Consider the following 8,986-nt stretch of genomic DNA (forward strand, 5'->3'; position numbering starts at 1 on the left):
ATCTAATCATGAGAATAGGTTAGGATTTGTATGATACACTTATATCACCAAGGTTCTTAAAGGGTTTAATTGAACACTTACGATCTCAAGAGAGACGTAGGATTTAATTAGGCACACTTTAGATATATCGAGAGATAATCTAAAATATAATTGTGATGCATTTATGATTTATTGAGAAATTAACTAGATAATTGATTGAAATTATGGATTAAAACCTAAAACTCTATACTCATGTCTATTATTTTCTCACTATTACTTTTTTTGAATTGATTATTAATTTTTTCTTTGGTTAGAAAATACCACTCGTTAAATTTAAATTTTGTTATGTTAGAATAATTAAAGTAGAAAATTAACTCATCCCTACAAATTCGATCCCTGAAATGTTCCAAGTGATTTTATTACTATGATCAACCCTGTGCGCTTGCAGGAATTCATCGACCAATAGTGCTAGCCAATATGGTGCCTTCGTCTTCTTAAAAGTCATTTCACATGATCAAGAGCATGAGTTTTTTTTCCTAAGAATGACATAACAGTATTTAGTATCATGAAATATGACGAGCGTGGGGGATGTATATAACAATTAAACTCATTTCATAGTCAAATTTTACATTTATAAATTTCTAAATACCCCATACACGATTTTCTGCATGTATACAGGTTAAGATTGAGTATAGGGTATTAAAGGTCGAACCCATAGGAAAGATTGTCAATTACTGATGTTTTTCTAACTCCTTTATTATTTAGACTATCATAAGTACAAGAAAGTAAATCTACATTATAAATATGAGATAAAGTAATACAAATAACAATAAAAACTACTAGAGGTGTGGAATTCCTCACTACTCTTGCAAATGAAATTATCGGTTAAGTGAATGTTATTATCTTGGCTAGTTATGATATAATTTTCTAATGTATGTGAAATCTACTCTTGTAGTGAATCAACTATACTTGTAACTAAATCATACCTACTCTCATGATTATGAAATTAACTACAAGCTCATTTCTTCTATGAAATTACATGAAACAAGTTACTAAAACCAGAAAGGTGCTCTAATGGGGTGTGATCAGGACTCACGAAGAAAAATTAGTGTTTGCGTACTATAAAGAGTTTGGGGAGTGCGATGTCATTTTGGCAGAAGCTTGTTTGTTGCTGCATGGTCTACTTGTATGTAAAGAGAGAAGGGTTTGGCCCTTGCAGGTTGAGATGGATTCCCTGGTGCTTACTAGTTTGCTCTTGTCACAGAAATTAGCCAAAAGGCCGTTTTGTGTGGTATTAAGAAAAGTCAGGAGGTTATTGTCATATTTTTCAATCTCGTGGTGCATATTTTTCGTGAGGCTAATTTAGCTGCCGATAAATTAGCTTCTCTCTATTTACATTCAGATAGAGTTTTTGAGGATATTTCCAATCTCCCTTCAACTGTTAGAGGTACGATGGCTTTAGATGCTAGACGTGTTCCTTTTGTAAGGACGCTAGTAGACAAAGTTTGACCGTATGTTATTGAGACTAGGATTGGACCCTTGAAATCATTGTAGTTGTTTTATTGCTTAATAAAGTAGGAGTTGGCATCCCTACCTCGTGAACGGGGTTTAGCTAGATAAAAAAAATGAGTAGAGGTTGGCTCTTATTAGATACTTTGGTCTAGTTATTAGTAGTTGCTTTAGAGTATTGGCTAGTGTTATTTCAAGTAGAGGTTGGCCAAACTGAAATTCTCATAAGTCATTTTGCATTTATTGGAATTGGAAAAAAAAAATCACAAAGGTGCACCTCTACTCTTGTGAGTATACTCCCTAGATTTATCACTTTTTTGAATTAGTGCTAAATCCCAATTTTCATTACAAAATTAACACCTTAAGATTATCATAATTAGTGGTAGGTTAATCATGATTAAAAAAGCAAAAGTGCTAAATAACTTGCTCAAAATAATATTATCAAATAACCAAGTAAACGTCACTAACAAAATATAGAAAGTTCATTCATAACTCTAGGCATAAACTTTAGCAAAATATGAAAACAAAATCCAAACATGTATTATAGCTAAACATTAACTTAAATACAAAAGAAAAAGAGGGTATATTATTGTACAACTTGTAATAATTTTTATGCTTAAAATTATTCAGTGTCTTTTATATTGATGAAAAGTAAGCATACTTCTATATATGCAATACAAAGAATGAATTTGATCATGTAATTACAAATGAGTGAGTTCCATTGCTTCATGAACTTTAAACTATATCATGATGACAGATGAGGGTTGTGTTACCAAAGTAAGATCTGCATATTGAAGAATAGGAAGATAGAAATACATAAACTAATATAAACTAATATTAATGTAGTTAAATAGTGTGTAAAAGGAAAACTAAAAAGGAACTACAATTTTTTTTTTGCTGTAGCTCTCATTCTTATAGCCAAGATAACTGATGGCTCTGTTGTTGATATGATTTAAATTCCTTCAACAATCTGGAATTCATTGTGTAAAATGAATAATAATGGTTATTTTTCTAAATAAGAAATTAGTAGGATAGTTAGCAAATAGAGATTTTATTAGTAGACGGTCAACTGGTGGGAAAAGGTGTCAATTTTCTCTCTTTTAGCTGCTAGGGTTTCGCTTCACGGTAACAAGGTCGGCTAGGGTTAGTTCGGTTGTGGGTGCCATGGCAGCCCTCTAGCCACCTGCTGGAGGGCATCTTTCTTCGCAGCCAGTCTCCCCAACATTCCAAAGTAAGTCTTTCTTGTAGACACCAAATTTTTGGTGTAATTTCATGTTTTTTTTATTATTATTTTTAGTTTCTATTTTTAGTTTTTTATTTGTATAGTGTTAGTTTTATTCGCTTTTTAGTTTTTAGTTTCTAGTTTTATTTTTATTTTTAAGTTTTTATCATGGAATTTCTTGAAAAAGGAAAAAGAAAAAGAAAAGCATTCAAAAAAAATATATGATTTAGTCTTTTAAATTCAATGTTTTTTAGGGAAAAAGAAAAGTGAAAAATAAAAAGAAGGAGAAAAAAAGAAAAGGAAAAAAAGAAATATATATATGTTTAGTCGTTTTAGATGTGGTTTCTTTAAAAGTTAAAATTGGAAAAATGAAGAAAAGAGAAAAGTGCCGAAAATGGAAAAGGAAAATCGATAAAAAATGGAAGTTGTAATTTGTGGTTTTTAGTTCATTTATTTTCCATTCAATGTTAATTAAATTGTTTTGTTATTTGTTCTTATTATTATTATCAATTTCTGTTTTTAAAAAAAAAAAAAAAAAAAAAAAGGGAAAAACATTTTCCAGTCGCGGCAAGCTGCAAGCGCAGCTTGCACAGAAGGGCCTGAGGGGTTTCGGCTGCAAATGGTTGAAAAGGGTAGCTAGGTTTCTAGGTTTTCTAACCTATAAAAGCCACGGAGAGGGCCAGCCGCAAAAGGAGTTTTTGGGGAGGAAGAGATTGACGGAACAAAAAAAAGAGAGCAAAAGAAACGGCAAAAGAAGAAAAAGTGACGACTAAACAGAAAGGGGAACGAAAAAGAAAAGGGCGAGAGAAGGAGGTAACAACGGCTAAGGTTGGTAAGAAACTAGAAACCAGGAGTGAGAGGGAGAGTTCGTGGGGACGGAAAACACAACAGAGGATTTTTCTGGACAACGGAGGAGAGGAGCAAAAAGAGGGAGACAACGGCAGGAGTTCTTGGGGGGTTGAACGGCTGTGAGAAGAGTGGCTAGGAGAGAAAGAGCAAGAGAGGAGGATTTGGAGAACCAAGGGAGAACTAGAGAGAGGTGGCGCAGCAAGGAGGAGGAGCCCCAACGTCATCATCATCTTCGATTCATCAAGCAATACGAGTACTGCGGACCTGAAGAAGAACGTTGACAGCCGAGGAAGATAAAGCTTTTAGGCTGCGCAAGGACGCCCAGTTCATCAGCCCAGATCCTGTTCTTTCCTCTGGAAAGGGATAAAGGTAACGCCTTTCATTTGTCTTCTGCCCATAGCTTGTAAAATCATGCTAGAAAGGTTGAAATTTTGCTGCGATGCTAGATTTTGTTTTGCTGCGAGTTTGGTTTTTCTTTTTCTGCACTTCTGTGATTGGCAACCCGGTCAGGTTATCTGGCTTTGGGGCAATGTTATGAGAGTCATGTGATTATGAACGGACTGTTGTGAAGCTTGTCTGAATTTTCTCTTTTCTTCTTACGCATGAGTAGATTGGGTTTGGACTGAAATAATTGTAGAAACAGATTTTTTCTGGGTTCAAAATTGTAGTGGGCGTTGATGCTTTCTTTGCTCTTTTTCTTTTGTTTCTTCACTACTGAGATTGATGTTTGGTAGATGAATGGGGAGTCCAATGCAATGTTTCTGCCTTTAATTTACGTGAACCCATAGCTGCAGAAAGTTTCCGCAACAAAGAACAAAAGGAATTGCATTTCCTGTTCCGTTTTCTTTTCCATAGCTGCACATCAAATCTTTCCACTTAAGTTGCATGTTTAATCTGTTTTGGGGGAATGGAAATAGGAGGTTAGGTGTTGAGTTTGCATGTTTAGGGTCTAAAATACTAGAACCATGATCGAACACCTTGTTGAAAAGCAAACAAACAGGCTGCCGAAACCATTTCTGCACTTACGTTCAGATTTCTGGTATGATATCTTCCCAAATTTTTGGTCTTTGGTTTGTGATTATCATGAAGTTTTGTTGCTTAGTTCTGAGGTTGTGATGTTGAGATGAAGAATGTTTAATCAAAGCATTGTATTTGGGCCAAAAATCTGGTTTGCATGATAAGCTGTGGCTGGAAAAGAAAATTGCAGCTGACTTTGATGCCAAAAGTCTTCATGATTTATCGAAGCTTGTTGTTGCAGAAACTCTCTTCACATCTTGCATAAAGGCCTCATTAGAATAGGTTGAGTTTTGTGAATAAATTGCTGTGCTAACAACAAAAGTGAATATCGTTGATCTTACTTGCTTTTTCCAGATTTGCATGCTCCTTGGTGAATAATTTTCTCAGCACTTTCATGATCTCTTGCTAGTTGTAGCATGTTTAAATGTTGAACATTTGTTTGTTTAGTTTAGAGTTCGGATGTTAGGGTATGAAAGTTTGAGTTTGCATGTTGGGAGTTTAAAACATTCGAATCCTATTCGGGTATTTGCTGGAAAGTGAACAATCCAGTTACTGAATGTTTGCTGTTTTGTTTAGTTTCTTTCCCAGCATTTAAATGATTTTCTTTCTATGTTTGGCATTGTTAGATATTGAATTTGTGTTGCATGTTGCTAAGATAAGGTTTCTAGATGTTTTGATTGAATGGTTTTGATCAAGTTTGGGTGTTAAAGCTGATATCGGCATGTGAAAATGCAAGTTACGTTGATCTTCTTGATTGCAGAAATGTTTTCTTGTTGCAGGCCATTTCACGTTGATTTGCATGAGTTTGCATGGAAAGCTTTCAGAAAATTGCATTTTTTGACCCCCCAAGTTCCCTTTTGTCTTGCTATGGCCCAATTAGTTGAATAATTTAATCAATTTTATCTTAATTGCTTTTGGTTTGCTTTGACATGATTTTGGGTAAGGCGTTTAGTGAGTTTTAGGATGCATTTTGAGGTTCAATAAGTTCTAATAGAATTTTTAGCTTGGATTTGTGTTCTAAACACATTTTTTGGCATTTGATTTTTATGGGTCTCATCTTAATTCATCAATTTTGGTATTTTATTTTACTCTCTTTTAGAAATTTTCATGTCCTTCTAATTAAGTCCCTCTTGCATTAATTGCTTTGTACATAGTTGGTTTGTCTATGTAAATACTTTAATTGACTCAATTTAGTGTTTAACTTTCATTTTTCATATTTAATTTTTGTTTCATGTGATTATTTGATAATTTAAGTGGTACCTTGACCTTTTTATTATTTTGGAGGGTAAGTTAGTAATTTCACTACGTTAGGGCGTCGCTTCAAGGGAGGTACACTCTATCCTTCATTTGCACTACATTTGACCTTACGTGCTCCTACGTGTTATGTGAATATGCATGCCTACTCCGCTTTCCTTACCTCCTTGCGTGCATTTAGTTGCTTTTACTTTTATTTAAGCTTTAAGGGGTATGTGTACACCTCTTGGCTTGTAATAGATAGGGTTTTGGCGAGCAATTTGGTCCATTCTCCCTCTTCCCCCTTTTGTTTTAGTTAGTGAATGTAATAGGTTCATTAGCTTGGTTGCATGCCCATGTGCTACGTGTTACTTGCTTTATTAGGGCCTTGCATCTAGTCGAGCATGCTAAGTGTTACATGCTACGTGTTTATGAATTTTGATATGCCTACTCGCTTTCCATAGCCTTGAATGAATGTGATGGATGAATGCACGTCACCACGCTAGTCCAACGCTAGTTGTGGCCCTTGTACGCCACCACACTAGTCCAACGCTAGCTGTGGTTCATTGTTCCGTTCCACTAGTCCAACGCTAGTAGGAACTCATAGAGGGTTAGTCCAACGCTAGACCCAATAGGTCCATTTCCTTTTCATTAGTACATGTTTGCATGTTTCACTTCATTTCATGCATTTTTTCTTAGTTTTATCATTTGGCATGCACCTCGAACCCCCTTTCCCTCCATTTTAGGATTTTTGCATTTCATGCTAGTTATAGGGTTCATTTGCTTGAGAGTCCCCTTAAATATGGGATATAGACGAGTGTGGCTTTTTCTAAGCCTTAGCACGCTTGTATTCTCTCTATCAAAGGGCAAATTGAGTCACGATTTAGGTCTCCCCGTACCCATTATGCATGAATTCCCTAGGTTCATGCATCCACTCTATCATTACACCTTCACTTTTCCTCTCATTTGCACACGTACACCTTTTATCCATTCACTTGCACACTTTCACTTTTGTCTCATTTGCACACGTACACCTTTTTTATCCCTTCACTTGCACACTAACACTTTTTATCATCACTTACACACATGCACTTCATATTACCATTGCGCATACCATACCTTGCCCACTCACGTGCACATTTTTCACTTATGCATCTTTGTTTTTTATTATTACTTTTTCAAACTCATGCCTTCACATTGCATACATGCATTCCATTCATTTACATCCCACTCGCATTATTCGTGACTTCTTCAAAGGATCGTTATTGGGCTTCACAATTAATGTGATTGGCACCACTCAACCTGTGGAGAGAAATTTCCCCCAATACCCCTAGGTCTAGGGTTTTGCATTCATGTAGCACATCCAAATGTAATAAATTCTTTGGTTAAAACAAGAAAATCTTCGATTAAATCACGCAACTAGCCTTGGCTAGGTCAAAGGGGTGCCTTGGATTTTATCCTTGCCTTCCCCTTTGTCAAATGTGACTCCCGAACCTTTTTCATTGGTTTACGTAGATTAGGAGTCGTTTAAAAAGGGTTTCTCACTACTTTTCCCTATTTTTCTTTAAAGATACATTTTTTAGGTGACTTGGTACACCTTAACTCATTACCAAGTGGCGACTCCCATTTTTTTCAAAAAACCCTTTTTAAACTATAATTTTGGGTCAAATCGTCGCATTTTCAAACCCCCATTTAGATCCATTTTTCTTTTAAATCACGATTCATTTTCCAAATCACAAAATACATTTTTAAACCATTTTATTTTATTTCATCAAAAAATGGGGCGCGACAGTTGGCGACTCCACTGGGGAACTTTCGAGAGTCCGAGCAAATATGATTTAATCAACCTTTTTCTTCTTTTAACCTTTTCATTTATCACATTGGATGTTTAGGATTGCATTTTTTCCTTTTTTTAGGATTTTTGCATTTCGCGTATTAACTCACTTCCTCACACATTCGACTACGATTGTTTGGATGGATGGATGATTTATTTTTGTATGATTTCGCGCTTTGCATTGCATTTGGGGGGGGTGTCACCTTTAGAGCCTTGTGTGGTTCTCAACCCCTTCCCTCAAAATAGGGAGCACTTCATACGTGCACGTTTATTTATTGTTATCCCCATTTTATTTTATTTTCGTGGGCGTTTCCCACACCGCCTTGTAGGATTAGGATCGATCGCCTTGGGTAGGCGGCTGGTGTGCTCTGCGCCCATAGCGCTACCTAAGGGATCACTCGAGCCACCGATCAAAGGCCCTGGGAGTGATGACCCTTCGCCTTTAGGTCTGAAGGCTTGGGAGCCGAGACTTATCGAGTCTAGTTGCATTAGTGAGCCCCAGCCTCATGCATCCATATTAGACTCGCCTAGGGTAGAGTCGGCCTCACCTTTTTTAAGCACATTAGGCACGAGGGAAGGGGTTCCACCCCTTTTACTTGCTTTATTGTATTTTTTTTTTCTTTCTTAATTGCTCCCAATATGTTACGTGTACTATCAATTGTACTAACTATTCTTGTGTTTTCTTGGCTTGCATTCATGTGCCATAGCAATAAGAGGCCTCTTTGGCACTCTTTTTGTGACTTACCCGCTAGATAGCTCACATGTTAATTTCAGTCATTACACTTAATTTTCAATAACTACATTTCATTTTTAGACCTCTTTCCCCCCGATGCATTATTTATGCCCTTTAGGCCATATTTGTTGCATATTTTACTGCTTTAAATAACTGGCATCACGCATAAACCATAGAAAGGGAATGCCACGTAGGGAATCCCGTGTTTAGGAATAAGCCGCCACATGTCTCGGATATTTAATCCAATGGGACTTACACGTTTACTATTTCTGCATTACCTAAAGGGTAAAATCCCGAGGTAAGGTACTAAAGTGAATTTCTTCCCCAGATGGCTCCGTGTAGAATGCTCAATCAGATACCTCGTGAGCTAGTAGATTGGAAGAACAATATGGCACATGAAGTGAACAGACTTTTCCCGTATATAGGACATTTACCTAGTCTCTTGAATATAACTCCGAATGTAGCCATTGTCCAAGCTTTGCTCGAGTTCTGGGATCCAGACAGCTCTGTTTTCCGATTTGGAGAGTGCGAATTAACACTAACCCTGGAGGAGATAGAAGGATTGTTACAAGTGCCTGGGAAAGGTCACCCTATGGTATACCCAATGAAT

This window comes from Coffea arabica, chromosome 2c, assembly GCF_036785885.1.
Source record: "Coffea arabica cultivar ET-39 chromosome 2c, Coffea Arabica ET-39 HiFi, whole genome shotgun sequence".
Classification (NCBI taxonomy): domain Eukaryota; kingdom Viridiplantae; phylum Streptophyta; class Magnoliopsida; order Gentianales; family Rubiaceae; genus Coffea; species Coffea arabica.